General features: G+C 43.5%; 1 protein-coding gene across 3 annotated transcripts in view; it reads left to right on the top strand.

Annotated features, from left to right (window-relative positions):
- PAQR8 (progestin and adipoQ receptor family member 8) overlaps nt 1–19,719 on the top strand; it is a 39,741-nt gene that overhangs the window by 13,544 nt on the left and 6,478 nt on the right. For 2 of the 3 annotated variants that reach the window (XM_059938503.1, XM_059938504.1), the window contains exon 2: nt 14,924–15,012. The exons of the other annotated variant lie outside the window; for it this stretch is intronic. The gene's annotated coding sequence lies outside the window, so the exon portion shown is untranslated. The remainder of the gene's footprint in view (nt 1–14,923; nt 15,013–19,719) is intronic. 3 annotated transcript variants of the gene reach the window in all.

The raw sequence follows: 19,719 nt of genomic DNA, 5'->3' as shown, positions 1-19,719 counted from the left end.
GTTTCTTTTAAAATGAATTTTCCTCTGGTTTTCTCTCTTGGCAGAAGGAATCATAGTCTTCCCACTGAGTCTTTTCAGTTCGTTTCTAGCACAGCTAATTGTGTTTATTTGTCTCCAGAATCACATGTCTGCCTCCTCTCCCTTGCCTTTTCTTAAGGTATCTTGCCTGCTGTGTACTACGGTTGCTGCCAAAAACGTTCCTCTCACCTGGGAGCAGTTGGCTGACAGCACAGAGTAGATCTTGGGAGGCCACCTGTCTCTCCAGAGATCTGACCTGGCCTCAGGCGTCCAAGCCCACCTCAGGGGAGAGGGAGAGAGATTATATAAGCTGGTGGGGAAAGGAACCGTATCATTTGCCTTGTGGCTGCCCTTTTGGCCCATCAGGGTTAAGAACAGAGCAGAAAACACGTGAATACTATTGATTGACTGATCAGGAGCTTTGCTAGTTCAAGTTCAAGAAATTGATTCTCCATTTTTTCCTATCAAAACAAGCATCACACTGACTTTTCTGTTTAATACTTGTCGTTTGGCTTTGGGAATCGCTGACTTTTAAGTGATTCTCAAACCTCAGTTTCTTTTCTTACCCCCTTCCCCATGAAGTCCAATCACAGAAGCCGTGTAATCACTGGAGGACTACCCAGCCCTTCTTAATCCTCTCGCCTGTGAAACACCGAATGGTGGTCCTTGTCAGGGTGCAGGTGAGAACGAGCCTAGAAATTCCACCTTTGACTCTCTCTGGGAACACCTGAGACCACTTTATCAGACGGTAACAATTTCTGGGTCCATGAGGACCTCAGTCTGTGTCTTTTTCAGGGAACATCTATTTTCCTTAAACCTTTGCTGTTGCAAATCTTTGAAATTATTATTTATTTATTTATTTATTTATTTATTTATTTATTTATTTAGGCTGCGCCAGGTCTTAGTTGTGGCACGTGGGATCCTTTTTTTTTTTTTTAAAGTTGCAGCATGCGGACTTCTTAGTTGCAGTGTGCGAGTTTCTTAGTTGCAGCATGCATGTGGGATCTAGTTCCCCGACCAGGGATCAAACCTGGGCCGTGCATTGGGAGCACAGAGTCTTACCCACTGGACCACCAGGGAAGTCCCTGAAATAATTTTTTATGATTGCTATGACTTCTACTTTTTGGAAAACTAAGGAAAGCAGTAGACTGTGAGTTGCTAACTCTTCATCATAGAGTCAGCTCAGGGATGGCAAATACATGGCTTTGTGCCACGGCCCCCTCCTGAGCCTGGTGTCCCCCAGGAGCGGTGGCAGACTTGTACATCGATCACAGCATCTTCTCTGGAGCTCGCCGGGGCCTGAATGCCTCTCAGTGTGGGACCCCAGGAAGCCAGTTACCAAGAGTGTGGCCTAGGGTTGACACCTCTGTGCCCTCTCCTAAGTAAGTGGTCTTTAAAGCCCTTCCCACACTAAAATCTCTTGAGCCTTTCTGCCTGTGGTCACATTAGATCCCTAACAGCAAGGGACCAGCTCTCCTCTTTCACCAAGAATCAGATTAAAGGGAGGGGATGTGTTACCACTCAAGCATGCTAAACCCTTTCTGGAAAACAGATGATGGGGAAAATGTTTTAAACATTGATGGTTCACGGAGGAATTGGAGGTCGTGACTCTCCCTTTCCAACCCATAGTGGGTTTGTAGATTGGGTTTGTAATTTGGTTGGTGAGTCAGTAAGACTAATTAAGGTCATCCTTTTTATGGAGAACCAGAATGTTTAATGCCCAAGGGGAATATAAAGGAAATGGGAGCCCAAAGCCTGTCCTTTAGGAGTTCCTAATCTGGTAGAGCAGTTGTATTAAGCTGAATTTAGATTCAGTGTAGTTTAATGAGATGCGAGGAGGAGAAATTTAGTGCCTGGTTATAATTAACTCACTCTCAGCTGACTAACATCCTTTTGAAGACATTTGGAAGGTATTAAGATAATGCCTGTGAAGCAACAGGACTTCCTTGACAGAAGATGTTATAAGTATTTATGACCATATTATAGATAATGTACAGGGCTGTAAGGAATGGTTTGGTCCCGTCTGTAGTCACCAGAAATTGTTACCGTCTGATAAGCTGGTCAGGCAGAAGCTGCAAGGGCTGCTGCAGGCCTGGCTGTCTCCAGGATGGTTAACGGAGGATGCCGAGCTGCTGTCTGGGAGGTTAAGATCAGGCTGGTGTGCATGAGTGTGGTTTTCTCTTGTTTTAATCAACGGTACATTCTTTTACAAGAAAAAGTCAAGAAAAGTCTTCTTGCAAGAAAAAGCTCATTTTGGAGTGCTCTGACTTACCAGCAAGGACCGGCAGAGGTACTTTTTCCATTTCAGAAGTCTCAACAGGATAGTGAGGGCAGAGGAAGGGAGAAGGGGAAAACCATATAGGTCAAAGAAAGCATTAGATTGACCAAGTGTTCTAAAGGTATTTTTCAAAAAATCAGGTTAGATTTAAAATCCTTCTCCTAAGTGTGTACTTTTATCTAGGAATGCTTATCTAAAAATCATACTTAAGCTGAAATCACTCCTGGCTTACTATTATTCTTTACTTTCTCCATCTTTTAGGATATCATATAAAAATAAGCCAAAAAACATCATTTGCCGTTGTTATTCAGGAACGTCCAAAGTATTTGAATTCTCTGGTGTGGATAAGTGGCCTGTGAGGCTGAAATAGCGAGCTGGGGAATAATTGCAACTTTTCAGTAGATACTACAATCCTTTGTGGAAGGGAGCACTGGGGCAGTGGAACTGCAAGTACTGTGCTGACCTTGAATTTTTCTCGTAACAATAAGTGCTTGTCTCTTCCCAAGACCATATGATCTGTGGAACTTGCTGGAATAGCTTCTGGCTGGTACTGTGTCTTTTGTTTTCTACCGGCACCCTGGGACTTGAGAACACACTCTTTGGAGTTTAAAATCGTCTTATTTGAATGCTGACTTGATGGTGAGCTTATATAATTAGCTATTAGACACTGAATAAGCTTAAAACTTGGAAGTGACACTTTTTGGACCTGTAGTCATCTTGTCTTAGGCTTGTAATGACATTCTTTTTTTTTTTTTTCCTTCAACTTTAATTCAGAAATATCAAATAGTTGGCCTTTAATATTCTCAGTTTACAGATGGCGCTACTGGTGCCAGAAGGATTGTGGTTTATTTGTAAGTATGTGATTCATTTAATTTGAGGAGAGTAGGATTTGGGCCTTCTGCCTTCCAGCTCACTTTACCTCCAAGATCAATACAACTTCAAAGAAGAAGTTGTCTGTTTCTTAATGGTGTTTATAATGGCTGTGGCTTGTTGATATTAATGACCGTGTATCTACTTCAGGGTAGCTTTGATTAATCAAAGTCTTCAATTAAACTAATATTTACTGACATATTCTACTTTGAAGACAAAAACATCAAAACACAAGAAAATAAAGTCCTGTTGGAACTTTTATTTAAGAACAACTTCCCAGTAAATCCTTAGGTTCACCACAGGCACCGTCCAGTCTTCTTGACCATTGGTACCTCCATCATCCAAGCTGCGTCATGACCACTGACATCCAGAAGGAGAGGAAGGACCTGGACAGTTCTGAATTATCAAAATTATCACTTACACATTTAGGAAAGTGAACTAATGCATTTTAGAATGATGTTCAATAAATGAGGTTGGAACAGAAAGCATTTCCTGAATAGGGTAGACATTCAGGGCGTGGCCTCTGGAGTGAGCCTACCTGGTTCTGGATTCTGGCTCCACTACTTCCTGTCTAGGTGACCTTGGGCAAGACACTTAACCTCTTTCCTCATCTGTACAATAGGTAGAAAGAATAAATCCCATGTCATAGAGTTGTGAGGAATGATTGTGAGTTAATAACATGCAAAGAACTTAGAACGGTGCCCGGCGTAGAATAAGTGCTCCTTATACTGAGTTATTATAATAACTATTACTGGCAACTAGATAAAGAGGAGCACCAGGTTAAGATGAGGGAAAAATATCTCTCTGGTTTCTGACTTGAGCACCTGGCTGAAGCTATTTACTGAACAGGAACAAGGAACCTGGGATAGAAATAGGTTTAGTGGAGGAAGCTCAATTCTCTCTGTGGGTCGTATTCATTTTGAGGTATCTTTGTTACAGCTGAGCAGAGATACCTTGTGGGCATTAAATAAGCCCCATTCCACGTAATGACTAAGTTTTCTGTGTACTACGGGTTCTCTCCTTGGTTTTCTTTTGGATTTCTTGTGAGCTGTCAAAAACAAATTAAATTCCAGGTGCTTCAGAATTTCCATCTGAATAATATTGAACATAATAACGGCACATAGTAGACTCAGCAAATGCTTTCAAAAGGTGCTAAGGGGGAATTCCCTGGAGGCCCAGTGGTTAGGACTCTGCGCTTCCACTGCAGGGGGCCCGGGTTCGATCCCTGGTCAGGGAACTAAGATCCCACAAGCCTCATGGCTCAGCCAAAAAAAAAAATGTCCTATGTAGCTTAGATAAAGGTCTATATATATATATACACAAACACACACACACATATATATATGTATTTGACTACTCTAGGTACCTCAAGTAAATGGAATCATACAGCATTTGTCTTTTTGTGTCTGGCTTATTTCTCTTAGCATAATGTCCTCCAGGTTCATCCATGGAGGTTCATATATATATATGATGGTCAAAGCCAAGATTGAGATTTTGACATAGAAACAGGGAAGGTAAAAGCCAGTATACTTTTAGTATGTCTTTCTTTCATTCATCCATTTGTTCACTCATTCTTACAATAAATATTTACTGAGCACTTATTGTATAAGCCAAGTAATGTTCTAGGTACCAGGGGATACATAAGTGAACAAACAGACAAAAATACCTCTGCTGGGACACGGGTTCGAACCCTGGTCTGGGAGGATCCCACATGCCGCGGAGCAACTGGGCCCGTGAGCCACAACTGCTGAGCCTGCGCGTCTGGAGCCTGTGCTCCGCAACAAGAGAGGCCGCGATAGTGAGAGGGCCGCGCACCGCGATGAAGAGTGGCCCCCGCTTGCCGCAACTGGAGAAAGCCCTCGCACAGAAACGAAGACCCAACACAGCCAAAAATCAATAAATACATAAATAAAAAAAAAAAATTAAAAAAAATAAATAAATACCTCTGCTAATGGGGCTTATATTCTGGGCCAGCAGCAGGGCTAGGACAGACAATAAACTTAATAGATAAAAATAATATATTAATCTCATACCCATTAGAGTGGCTACAGTCAATAGCCAGAAAATAACAGGTGTTGACAAGGATGCAGAGAAGTTGGCACTCTTGTGCACTATTGTGAGACTGTGAAGTGGCGCCGTCACTATAGAGAATGGTATGGCAGTTCCTCAGAAACTTAAGAAATAGAATTACCAATGATCCAGCAATTCCACTTCTGAGTATATACCCATAAGAACTGAAAGCAGTCTTAAAGAAATACTTGCACACTTACGTTCATAGCAGCGCTATTCACAATAGTCTAAAAGGTGGAAGCACCCTAAAGGTACATCAGTGGATGAGTATATACATAGTCATATAGTATATATATATACAATGAATATTATTCAGCCTTAAAAAGGAAGGATATTCTGACACATGGTCTACAACACGGATGAACCTGGAGGACGTTATGCTAAGTGAAATAAGTGAAATAAGACACAAAAAGACAAATGCTGTATGATTCCACTTATAGGAGGTACCTGGAGTAGTCAAATTCATAGAGACAGAAAGTAGAAGGATGTTTGCCAGGGGCTGGAGGAAGTGGGAATTGGAGAGTTGTTGTTTACTGGGTATAGAATTTCAGTTTTGCAAGATGAAGGGAGATCTGGAAATGGATGTTGGTGATGGTTGCACAACAATGTGAATGTACTTAACTACTGAACTGTACAGCTAAAAACGGTTAAGATGGGAAATTTTATGTTAGGTGTATGTACCACAATTTTTTTAAAAATTTGAGAAAGACTATAATATATTAGGTCACAAGGTGAAAAGTACACTAGAAAACCAAAAAAAGAGTAAAGCAGGGTTCTAGAGAGCTCGGGAGGGTGCAAATGCAGTATTAGATCAATAGGGCAGTGGGGAGGCCCCTGTTGACTGAAGAAAAACGCACAACCTAAAAGTTGCAAGTTAAGTTTTATTCAGGGACCTCACCGAGGGCTGACTATAGCCCAGGATATAGCCTCTCAGACAGCTTTGAGGATCTGCTCTAAAGAGGTAAGGCAGGAGCCAGGATATATGGGAGTTTTTGCTCAAAACAAAACAAAACACATAGTTGAACATCAAAAGATCACTGCTAGTCACAAAAACCAGACATCTCAAGTTAATGACTTCAGTGTTTTTCTATCTATGGGAAGATACAAGAGTCTGGGCTCATTGAAATTATTCCGTAGATGTACATCTTAACTCTGTAGGGCCAGTATCCTGTTTTTCTCCACCCTGAATTCCCCTCAAGGCTCACTGTAGGGGTGTCTGCAGTGAATGACGGCTTGGTGGTGGGCAGCATTCATTGTTTACTGGAATGGCAGGCAACATTTTTTGTCTGCACCTCCTTGAGAAGATGAGATTTGAGCAAGGCCTGGAAGGAGTTGTCTGTCTCTCGGCTGTGATTACAGTCGGTATCTAGATCGTCCAGGGCCCCCAGATGATATGTGGCGAGGCCCGGGCAATGATCACGTGGTGTGTATCTGTAAAGTTCATGAGTGGTGGGCAGCTGACGCAGAAACTGTGGACATGGGCATTTCAACTCAATTGGAAAAACAATCCAGGCACTCCGGTAGCACTTTGCACAGATTATAATCAGATGTCATCTGAGACCTGAGGTTATATTACAGTAAAGAGAAATGGTTGTTCTTATACTTGGCCCTTTCTACAGTCAAACTCCATAACCTAGAAACAACAGTCAGGAGTTTGATTTTTTAATTACACCTAAGTTTGCATGTTGTTGTTTAGCCCATTTCCAATACATGTTTTAAACTCCATAAGACTAGGATTTTCAGGGCTTCAGCTGAGCTTTCTGTCAACCCAAAACTAGGCAGTGCAGCTCAAGAGTACTTACTTCTGTTTTTCTTTATCTGGTAGGTCATAGGGCATGGGATGGTGAGCTGCTTATAAAAATCCTGTGATCTGGACATGTTAGATTACTAATTTATGAGGCTGGTATACAGAGGTATCAACTTACCATCATTTAAGCCACTACTTTGTACTCAGGAAAAAAATTGAAAGAGGTTTGCAGCAGTGATTCTTGAGTTGATTTTTTTCACATCTCATTTTTTAACCTTTTCCATGTCTAATCAAAAAGAAGTACACTGAGCATGAATCTCTACTTTGGAATCAGGAAGAAATCCATCACCATGCCCCCACCTCCACGACACTGAACTTGGAAGGGAGATGAACATCTGTAGGTATCAGGCACCTTTGCCCCTTCAAGATCCTGGCCCCAGGCGAGGATTCTGAAGCCGCACCAGCAGCCACTGAAAACACACATGCTGTTTGCGACTCTCTCCCCAGACTAAAGTTGCATGATCATTGCTAAAGTTGCAGGGGCGAGGTGAAGGGAGGAGAAGCATACTTCCTCTCTTAAGTCCTGTCTACGCTGATGGCAATGAGCATAGGTTGACTGAAAAAGCACAGCACCAAGCTCAAAAATAGCCCCATCCTCACACCCCCAACCCGTGTTTTGGTAACACTGTTATCTGCCCAATGTTTGCTTTTAGTTCTGAACAAAATTATTTTTACACCACACGGCTTGTGGGACCTCTGTTCCCCGACCAGGCGTTGAACCCAGGTCATGGCAGTGAAAGCCCGGAATCCTAACCACTTGGCCACCAGGGAACTCCCTGAACAAAATTCTTATAAAATTTTTGGCATAAACGTGGTATCTTGGGAGCTTTGAAGAGAGGAGGAAGAATATTTTCCTTGATCTTTATGCACAAGCAGCTGCCCACAGGCATTTGGCCCCAGGTGGTTATCAAGCTGAGAGTGTCCCCCTCTACATCCATTTTCTCCCAGCACAGAGTGTGGGCGGTAGAGACAGGCTTCTCTTGGTGGTGAAATGATAATTCATGGGAAGGTAGCACCCTTTAGGTATATACCTTTGTCATTAGATATAAGTCATTCCGTGGTGATAGCAGTACTTAGTAGCAAAAGAAAGAAGGAAAGCTCAGTGGACTCCACATTCACTCATTGAGGGTCTACTCTGGGCAAATCTACGTGCCAGGCTCTAAGTTGGGGGGAGGGAATTTAATGCCACATGAGACAGTGCTTGCCCGTAAGGCCTGCTAGGGATATGGAAGTACCCAAACAACCACAGGACAAAGTTATATGTGATGACATCATTTTGTGACACAAACTTGCAGGTTGCAGGAGAAGGGATATTGCTTTGGGTAGATCGGAAGGTGTGGAGGAATCACCCTCTGAGAGGTGCCTTCAGGAATGGGTGAGGTTTTCTAAGGTAGAGATAGGGAGGAGGCCCTTCCAGGTAAAGGGAACAGCCTGGCCCAAGACCTGAAGGGGAATCCCCGTTGTAGGCACACAGCTAAGAAGACCACGCTGCAGCCTTGTTCGTCATAGCAAATACAGGAAATAACCTGCATGTCCGTCCACAGGAGGATGGACAAATAAACTGGGGTATTTGGAAAATATTCAGCAGAGAAAATGAATCAATTAGAGAATCATGTAGCAATTAATGTGGAAAAAACACAAAACATTAAATGAAAGAAAGAAGGTTGCAGGAGGTTAGGTGCAAAATTTATATAAAGGTTAAAAATATCCAAACAATATATATAGTTTATGGATTTTTATTTTTATTTATTTATTTTTAATTTTTAACATTAATTTATTTATTTTTGGCTGCATTGGGTCTTCGTTGCGGCGCGCGGGCTTTTCTCTAGTTGCCGCGAGCGGGGGCTACTCTTTATTGCAGTGCGCGGGCTTCTCACTGTGGTGGCTTCTCTTGTTGTGGAGCATGGGCTCTAGGTGCGTGGGCTGCAGTAGTTGTGGCTCGCCGGCTTTAGAGCGCAGGCTCGGTAGTTGTGGCACGTGGGCTTAGTTGCTCCGTGGCATGTGGGATCTTCCCGGACCAGGGCTCGAACCCATGTCCCCTGCATTGGCAGGCAGGTTCTTAACCCCTGCGCCACCAGGGAAGCCCTGGATTTTTAATTTTATGATTTTTTATTATACTATTACATGTAGTTATATAATTTTATAATCTCATAATGTTTTCATAAGAAAACAGTGGGAATGAAAAACACCAGGTTCAGTGTATAGTGGCTGCTGCTGGGGAGGAAGGAAAGGAATGAGTGATTATAGGAGGCTAGGTCCCAGTTACCTGCGTTATAGACATAGATGATACATACAGGCACGCGTACGGTCATACATATATATACACACACATACACATATATACGTACATGCATATATTTATATTTATATACATGCATATATATATTTTTTAATTGACGTATAGTTGATTTACAATGTTGTGTTAGTTTCTGGTGAACAGCAAAGTGATTCAGATACATATATATATATATATACTTTTTCATATTCTTTTCCATTATGGTTTATTACAGGATATTGAATATAGTTCCCTGTGCTATACAGTAAGACCTTGTTGCTTATCTATTTTATGTATAGTAGATTGTGTCTGCTAATCCCAAACTCCTAATTTATCCCTCCCCCGCCCCTTTCCCCTTTGGTAACCATACATTTGTTTCTATGTCTGGGAGTCTGTTTCTGTTTTGTAAATAAATTCATTTGTAGCATATTTTAGATTCTACATATAAGTAATATCATATGGTGTTTGTCTTTCTGGCTTACATCACTTAGTATGATAATCTCTAGATCCATCCATGTTGCTGCAAATGGCATTATTTCATTCTTTTTTATGGCTGAGTAGTATTCCATTGTATATTTACCTCATCTTCTTTATCCATTCATCTGCTGATGGACATTTAGGTTGTTTCCATGTCTTGGCTATTGTGAATAGTAATGCTATGAACACTGGATGCATGTATCTTTTCAAATTAGAGTTTTCTCTGGATCATGAATGTATTTTAAAATCTGAAGTAGGGCTTCCCTGGTGGCACAGTGATTAAGAACCTGCCTGCCAATGCAGGGGACATGGGTTTGAACCCTGGTCCGGGAAGATCCCACATGCTGCGGAGCAACTAAGCCCGTGCGCCACAACTACTGAGCCTGCACTCCAGGGCCCGTGAGCCACAACTCCTGAACCCCAGGCGCCTAGGGCCCATGCTCTGCAACAAGAGAAGCCACCACAGTGAGAAGCCCGCGCACCGCAACGAAGAGTAGCCCCCACTCACCGCAACCAGAGAAAGCCCACGCACAGCAACAAAGACCCAACGCAGCCAAAAATAAATAAATTAAATAAATAAATTTTTTAAAAAATACCTTTAAAAATTTTTTTTAAATAAAATCTGACAAGATTTTATTTTTATGTAAATATGACATAAGATTTGACAAGCAATTGTTTGTCGTATCATCCTTTATACTTTTCTGTATATTTGAAGTATTTTGTAATTTCAGAATGAAAGAGAAAGTCACAGGGCATGTTTAGGAATAGTAAATGGTATATAGATCCGTGGTTTTCAAACTTTAACGTGACCCTTAGTAAGAGATCTATTTTATTTTAGGAACCAGGAGTTTCATGACAGTACTTATCCTTAATGTGTGAGGTGCACCCTGACATGTTCTGTTCCCTTCACTCTGTTTCGTTCTTCATGAAATCGACAGTGGATAATGTTGAGGATGTGGATCAGGGCAGGGAAGACTTTGACGGCAGCCTCAGGGATTTGAGCTTTACTTGGCAGAGAGCAGAGGGCTCCTGGCAGCTTTGGGGCATTATCCTCATCAGAGCTGAACTTTAGCTAAATCAAATGAGATGGAACTGTGGCCAGAGATTGGAGGAGGCAAGGTCTGTTAGGAGGTTATCATCATGGTTTAGCTGGGACAGTGTACCAGCCTGCAGGGGAGTGAGAGAAGGAATATACTGCAATTTAAAAAAAAAAGGAGGGAGGGCAGGATTTGATGACTGGAATGTGAGGGAAGGAGGAAAAGGAGAAATTTCACTTTGATTTCAAGGCTTGGTGACTAGGAGATTGGTCACACCGGTAACAGAACTAGGCACAGCCGAGGTTTGATTTTTTGTTTGTTTTTTATTTACTTTTTTTGGCTGCGCCGCTTAGCGTGTGGAATCTTAATTCCCTGACCAGGGATGGAACCCACGCCCCCTGCAGTAGAAGTGCGAAGTCTTAACCACTGGACTGACAGGGAAGTCCCAGCAGAGGTCTGGTTTTAAACACGCAAAGCTTAAGATGCTGATGGGATCTCCAGATGGATAAAGTGAAGTCTTGTTGAGGTTAAAAGGCACGGATACAACATGGTCTCATAATGTTGATGCCTTTTTAAAGCAGCACACAGTACTGGTGAGGGAAACAGAAAAATTCGATGTCATCAGGATGGGGCTGGGTGGCAGGCGTGGAGTACTCCAGGGTAGAAGCAAAGGGGCTGGCACGTTGGGATGGCAGTGGGGCAAGTGAAGCAGGTGAAGTAAGACAGAAGGGCTGGGGGTTATGAGGAGCCCGGAGCGTGTGAGCTGGGGTGAGGAAATAGTCCAGGTGGAAATTAGGAGCGTTGTGGTCAGGAAGGAGGAACGTCAAATCTGAGATCCTGGAGCTCGAGTAACCCCGAGTGAGAAATCACTACCGCCTTGTTGCAAGCCAGGTTGTAATAGAATGGAGATGAAGCCCAGAGCAGTGCGACACTTCACAGCTGTTGGTCTGAACTGAATAATCAACTTTTCTGATGAAACTCGCCTGTGGAATAACTAAGGATTTTTAACCAGATCAGCTACTGATTATGAGTTTCTCCTTCATATTGTAGAAAAGGCCATAGTGGAGAGGGGTTCCCTTAGGAGAGCCTCCTGGAATGTCCTGGGAGGGGGCTCTGGACAACATAGCCAGATGTCCCAGCGGGAGCCAGGATTCCTAGCCTGCTGTCAGCTCACAGGCACACGGGTTCCCACGTCTTATCCAGCTCTTCCTATTCCATTTGTGTTTTATGGGCTTTCATTTTCAGAGACCTAGGTGGCTGGGATCTTGAGCACGAAAGTCAGAAGCAGTGCCCCTACCTTAGGGCTGATTCGGTTTAGAGCTGTGAATAAATCACTTCAGTTCTCTGTGTCTCGGGGCAGGGGAGTTCAGGATTAAACACGCACACACTACTATATATAAAATAGATAACCAACAAGGGCCTACTGTATAGCACAGGGAACTATATTTAATATCTTCTAATAACCTATAATGGAAAAATATCTGAAAAAGAATATATATATATGTGTGTATGTATAACGGAATCACTTTGCTGTACAGCTGAAACTAACAACATTGTAAATCAACTATACTTCAATAAAAATTATTTTTAAAAAATTAAAAATGCAAATTTTTATATGCATAAAAAAGATAATAGTGGAAACTCGAAAAAAATTCTCCATGCCTCAGGTAGTCTCACAGTTAAGTAACACAAACTTAGATTTTTTTAATGTCTTGAGTGACTTCCTTGTGCAACTCAATGAATTTCACACTTTAATATAAAGAAGGCACACGTACAACCAGCTACATCATAAGGCTAAGGGGATATAACAGGTTGTGATTAATTCTGCTTGAGTCTGTTGCTAAACTTCACAGAGGAGGTTATAGCTGAGCCTGGATTTGAGAGAGAAGCAGGGTTTGCCAGGCGTAGAGGGGTACTTGGCGATGCGAAGTGTGTGGCTTGTTCAGGGAACCAGGACAGTCTGTTCTGCTTTTTTCTATGCAATGAGAATAAAAAACTAGGTCTCCTAACTCCTGCTCCAATGTTCTTTTACTTTATTTTTCTTCCGCCTCAATGTTCTTTTACTTTATTTTTCTTCTGCCCGGCCTCCCTTCCCTGCATCTTTGCTTAGGCATTCTTGGGCACAAAAGTACCAATGATAGGAGGAAATAGACTAAAAGTCATCTGGTGATTGGAAATCCGGTGAACAATTTAAATATTGTTATGGATACCTCCCAAGTGGATGAACTACACCCAGATAAACAACATCCAAGTCAGATGTTGTTTCCTGTTGAAAAATCCCTAACATGTTCCTTGTCTAAAATCTCACCGGTTTTACCTTTAGAAGCAAAGAGGGCCAAAGGAGAGTCTTCTTTCACTCTGTTTTTGAACAATCATCCATTGACACATTCTGGGCCACCTTTCCTCTGATAATTGCTGATAGGAGGAATAAAGGATGGGTAAGTCCGTGTTTCTGTCTCAGGGAACTTGCAACCCAGGAGGGCTCTCTGCGCACACAGCAGGGAAGTAGCACGTAAGTCCAGACGTTCTGCTAACCGAAACGTGTGGAGTAGGTAGGTAAGTATTCTGGGAGGAAAGAAATTAAGATGACCTGGAGAAAACTTCATGGCCAATGTGGAATTGAACTAAGGCCTTGAGGCTGTCTAAAGAGAAACTGAGAATGAAGCAACCTGCTTGATTCTTGGTAGCAAATAAAAAGCCGAGGTCTTGGGACCACCAGGGGAGTGTACAGCATTAGCTGCAAAGGGGTTAACGTTGAATTGCTAGGAAACGCCGAACTCCTTACACAGCGCACCAACCCAGCTTTTCTTGGTTATCAGATTCTTCTGCTATGGAAAGTACATTTCCAGGATTGATTTCCTGCCAATGGCAATCTGCGGCTCTCTTCGGAGTTCACCTGGGCTGGCCCGGGTCCCAGCAGGTTTGCCGATAGGTGATGAAGCTTCCTACAGGCGAGAGGCTGCATAGCTGAAGCCAGACCATGCCGAATGAAGCCAGTGGTTACACTCTTGTGGAAAGTCCTGGGAGGCTTCCTGACCCCAGGCTTTAATTAACAGGCTGTTCAGACATCAGAGCTTACCTTTACCCAAACAAGCAGTCTCTGAAGGAAAAGGATCACCATACCAGCCAGCCTGGCCGTTGACCTTAGACTGCTCAACGCGTTCTAAACTGTTCCCAGCTCCTCCGAATTCTCCCGCTAGAATTAAACACAGATACTACTTATTGCATGTGGGCGGTGCATTCTGGGTCTGTACTGATGCGTTTTGAAAATAGTACCTGCTCAAGTGAGGAGGTGAGCTGAGATGTGGGAAGGACGGGAAGTAACAAAAAAGAAAATACAAGGAGTCCCAGCTGAGAGTTCCAGCTGGAGAAAGAGAAAAATCCCCAGGGCAGAGCAGCAAATTATAATGCTGTCTTTTCTTTCTCCTGCCCACGTTAGGCGGAGCCACAGAGGAAGAGGTTCAGAGGTGGAGGGGTCACTGAGCCCAGGTGACATGTGTTCCTGGCACACTGGCACACAGGTGTGCCTCGCTTTTTTTTATAGGCAGGGTTCAGCTGCACCAGGTGCCCACAAGGTCGGGGACTGACTCCCTTCTTAACTCTGTTTGGGTTTGTGCGCAGCGGGAAAAGTCTTGCGACAATATTGCATATACTGGTTTTCCCAAGCTAAGAGAACGTGATTGCTGCCTTACCAGCAGATGTTACACAATTTTTTTCCCCTTTAACACCCCACCCCCAGCCCCATGACCATTAGCTTACATCCGTGGTGGCAAGTATAGCTAGGTTACTCCTGCAGACAAAAAGTGTTGCCTGCCATTCCAGTAAACAGTGAATGTTGTCCACCATCAAGCCCTCATCCACTGCAGCTGCCCCTGCGGTGAGCCCGGAGGGGAATTCAGGGTGGAGAAAAACTGGATACTGGCCCTACAGAGTTAAGATGCATATCGGAGGAATAATTTCAATGAGCCCAGACTCTTGCATCTGCCCATACATAGAAAAGCACTAAAATCATTAACTTGAGATGTCTATTTTTCGAGATTAGCAGTGATCTTGCGATGTTCTGCTACATGTTGTTGTTGTTTTTCCAACAGAAACTCCTATATATCCAGGCTCCTCCCTCACCTCTTTGGAGCAGATCCTCAGAGTATCTGAGAGGCTGACTCCTGGCCTATAGTCCTCAGTAAGTTCCCCGAATAAAACATAATTCTCAACTTTTAGGTTGTGTGTTTTTTCTCTAATCGACACTCCTGACAATAACTTTATTACATGATCTGCTAACTAGTTGAGCTCAAAATCCACAGAATAATACAAATAAGTATGTATTCCTTTATAATGCTGGGGTGTTTTGGCAGCTGGGGGGAGGATGTACTAATTAATTGTACTAATTAATCGTTTTACCAGTTTTTACAGATTTCTGTCAAATATTCCTATTTGTTGAATAGCAGTAACTTCATTTACAAAAGTAGTAAATATTCATCGTCAAAAGTACTATAACAATAGTTATCGACTCCAGACAAAAAGTAAAATTCCCCTGTCATCCCACCACTTAGCAATGTCTGTATTGATGTTTTGATTATTTGCAATTCCATACTTTTTCTGTGCCATAGGTATATCTTTACAAAAATGGGATGCATACTTTTAATTTGCTTCTTCCTTGTACTAATGTCTTCCATTCATGTATTCATTCAGCAAATCTTTGTTGAGCATCTACTATGTGCTGGTCAGTCACTGTTCTAAGTGTCGGGGAGACTGCAGTGAGAAACAAATAGAGCACATATTTATGTCCTGCGTATCTCTCTATAACAATAAGTGTAATATATCTACATAATTATTTTAATGGGTGTGTAGTATTCTATTGTATAGATTTATCATCATTAAATCAGATCTCCCATTTTTGGATGTTGAAATGCTATTTGTTTTTTAGGTTTTCTTAAATATGGAGTGGTTATGCATTAACGGTTGGTGAATCTGAATCCATGTTAAAATTGTCTCTGCTCATAATAGGATTCTGCTGGTACTGCCGCTTTTTAAAATATGACTTTATAAACAGTGGTATGATACTTGGCAGATGTGGCTGCAAAGATCAGTGTGGGCCCAGCAGCCTCTCACTTGATGGATGACTGAGGAGGTCCTGGGGTTGTCTGAGGCCATTGCAAGTCTACCTCTGTCTCTGGTCAGACCAAAGGCTGCTCACAGCAGGGTTCCAGGCCTTATAAATGGGTATCAAGCTGGCATTTTGGCTGCTGCTCCTTCTCAGCCATTTATGGTTTTGCAGCATTGTGGGAGGCTGGGCTTCTGTGGATTCTGGAAGCGTTTCTTCTGCGCTCTTTGATGGAAATTGCTGCTCTTTTGTTCTCTGTCCAGCAACCAGCAGGCCACCTTCCTGACATCTGCATGAGGCCGTGACACGAGGTGATGTCACAGGATCTGTTTGTTGGTGACTTCAGCACACTGCTGGATCTTTAGCACGAAGCAAAACATAGTCCAGATGAACTACAGAATTTCTTAGCATTAGAACTTGTAGAGATTATACCCCCGGATTTATGGACAAAGACACAAGTATAGAGAAGTTGAGTGATGTGCCTAAAATCCCATAGTCAGTGGTAGAGCTGGAACTGCTAATTCCTCATCCAGGGCTTCTCCAGGGAATCATCTATTCCAAGTTTGTGATCAGTTCCCATAGGGCCCTTGTAATAGATCAGGGAACACCATTGCTTTAGAGTCCTCTATTTGGCCTCCGGATAAAATGTCATCAGTACCAAACTATGTCCGTTTCGCAAACATGGAGCTTTTAGTTTTTTTAGATGGCATACTCTAGATGTAAAACTATTAGCATTATTAATAGTTTTAAAGGAGGACCTGAGATAAAACTTTAAGATTGGACCCCTAAAGAGTCCAAGGCATGATGTAACATTTTATAACACTTTTTTGTGAATGTTAACTGAATTCATGGTGCAGATGTTGTACTCAAGAAATAGAACTTTTAATTCCAATCCCATTATAATCTAAATCTAATTAAAGCTCTTAATAAAGCAGTTGGAAGAATCCCAGAAATGTAACTAAAAATATTATATTCCTTTTCAATTTTCAAAGATTGCATTAAAATCAATTATAAGGTAGAAAAAAATATATATATATTACTAAATTATAATCCTTCTGTGTGTTCTTTAGTTCAGATATTGCTGGTACTTTAATGTGCATGGTTTGCCTTTTCAAAGCATCATTCAGCTACTGCCCATTTTATCATTATCGACTCTCTTTTTTTCCTGAGAGGTAGAGAGACAGGAAATCGTCTCCCACCCACCCTTATTTATGAGGAAAATGACCCTGAGTAGCTGAATGTCTTGGGCATGGCCACATTGCTCATGGTATAGAGCAAATATTAACAGCCAGACTTCCCGACTTGCAAACCATTATTTCTTTTTTTCCCTTAACCTGGCAGAACAGAAGGAAATTGGTGCCGTACGTCTGGACCTAAAGAACTATTTGTTCAGTAAATCATGATTAGGTGTATGATTATTTTATATGCCACATGTCATCTTAGACATAGGAACTTGCATGCCACACAGCCCCTGCCCTTAAAGCAGCCGGGTGTGGTGGGAAGTGAGCTCATCACCAAGGGTCAGGGCCCCAGGAGAGAAGTGTGATGGGGAGGCAAGGCCAGGGTAGGTGGGAGCTGGGGCGCCCTCATCCAGCCTGGGGTTAGGAAAGCCCACAGGCAGAGCTGGCGCCTGGGCAGAGTGTTGATGAGCTGGGGTTGCTGGAGCTGCCCTTGTGTGCAGAAGCATACAGGGGAGACAGAGAGTGTTGCACCTTTGAAAAACTCCCAGTGTTATGATCCAGGCCATCCAAGTGGCCTGGGTGTGGGCTCTGGGAAAGGAGGCTGGAATAGGAACGGGGAAGGAGGTCTACCGAAGGGCCTGTTTGTGCATTCAGGCTGAGAATTTGTGTGGTAGACAATGGTGCGCTCTTGAGGAGGGGAGTAGTGATCAGTCTCCGCTTTTAAACTATCACCGTGAAGTGGTTTGGAGACTAGAGGGCGGGTTTGGGATGTGAGGTGGGGAAACCATCTCTTGAGGAAGAAAGGTCAGTTATGAGACCGCTGTTTTCCTCATCAACACAAGTTCATCTTGAAGGCCCAAATCAAGGGGGAGCGGTAGAAATGGAAAGGACAAATGGATTCCAGAAACGTTGAGATAAAATCAACAGGCCTCCATGACTGATTAGAGGTAGGGACGGGTCAAGTCTGGGCTGAAGGAGGAGGCTGAAGAGGTTGGGTTTGAAACGCCCGTGGGATATTCAGTTGGACAAAACCAGAGCTGCTGGATATTTGAATCCAAGCTCAGGAAAGATCTGGCTGGAGGCATGTATTTGGGGATCCTATGATAACAGGGCCTGGCTGAAGCCAAGGACATGGCAGAAGTGTCTGTGTGAGAGGTACCAGAGGCAGTAAAGGGGGCCGATGGTGGAACCCTGGGGACAGATGCCGCAGTTGACAGGGTGATGGGAGAAGAAAGCAGAGATGGGACCACAGAGGGCAGTGTCACTTAAGCCAGGAGAGGAGGTGCTGGTCTATAGCATGAGTTCCCCGAGCTCAGGTGACATAAGGATTGAACAAGCAAAAACTCCAGGGATGAGAAACCTCCCCTCTTCCTTCTGCAACATCAAACCTAAACTCACTTCGCTAATGCCTCGCCACCCACCGCACTCACTTCCTCCTTTTTCCGCATCGGCCCCTCTGCTCATGGGCCCACAGAGGCCATAGCATCCTGGGTCGTGTTCTGCCCCTTTCCTGGAAGGCCCGCTCCTCACCCCTTCCCATGTGTAAGTCCTATCCTCCCAGGCCCAGCACAGGCCTGTGTCCCCCTCGGCCACCCCAGCCACCCCGAGCAGCTCTGCTCCGTAGAGGCCTGTTTGTATTTCTCTCCACTTAACACTCTGTTACCTGCGGTCTGGTGGTGGCTGTTGATTCGTGAAGTTTGACTCTTCTTGTAAGCGGCTTGAGGTAGGTGGTCTTATTTTACTCTTCCTCTGTGGCCTTGGTAGCCTGGAATATTGTTGAGCAGACAATCCTTGCTCTGAAAAAGCTCTATGGTTGATCTACATTCTTTTTTTTTTTTTTTAATTAATTAATTAATTAATTTTTGGCTGTGTTGGGTCTTCATTGCTGCATGCAGGCTTTCTCTAGTTGCGGCGAGCGGGGGCTACTCTTCATTGCGGTGCATGGGCTTCTCATTGCGGTGGCTTCTCTTGTTGCAGAGCACGGGCTCTAGGCGCGCGGGCTTCAGTAGTTGTGGCTCGCGGGCTCTAGAGCGCAGGCTCAGTAGTTGTGGTGCACGGGCTTAGTTGCTCCACGGCATGTGGGATCTTCCTGGACCAGGGCTTGAACCTGTGTCCCCTGCATTGGCAGGCAGATTCTCAACCACTGCGCCACCAGGGAAGCCCAAATTAAACATTTGTGAGGGCTGAAATTTATTGCATACAGATTTGGGTTCTCAGGAGAGGCAAGTCCAAAACCACTTGCTTTCCAGAGCATAATGAAAAAAAAAAAAAAAATACACACACAGTCTTTGCAATTAGATTTCATTAAATTTAGGCCACATGTTAATTTTGTTCAGCTCTTAAGATTTCTCAGGATAGGGCTTCCCTGGTGGCACAGTGGTTAGGAATCCGCCTGCTAATGCAGGGGACACAGGTTTGAGCCCTGGTCTGGGAAGATCCCACATGCCATGGAGCAACTAAGCCCGTGCGCCACAAGTACTGAGCCTGCGCTCCAGAGCCCACGAGCCACAACTACTGAGCCCATGTGCCACAACTACTGAAGCCTGCGCGCTTAGAGCCTGTGCTCTGCAACAAGAGCAGCCACCGCAATGAGAAGCCCATGCAC

The sequence above is a fragment of the Balaenoptera ricei genome, chromosome 11 (assembly GCF_028023285.1).
Source record: "Balaenoptera ricei isolate mBalRic1 chromosome 11, mBalRic1.hap2, whole genome shotgun sequence".
NCBI lineage: Eukaryota > Metazoa > Chordata > Mammalia > Artiodactyla > Balaenopteridae > Balaenoptera > Balaenoptera ricei.
The sequence above is the reverse complement of the archived record's forward strand: the minus strand, read 5'-3'. Positions and strand labels throughout refer to the sequence as shown.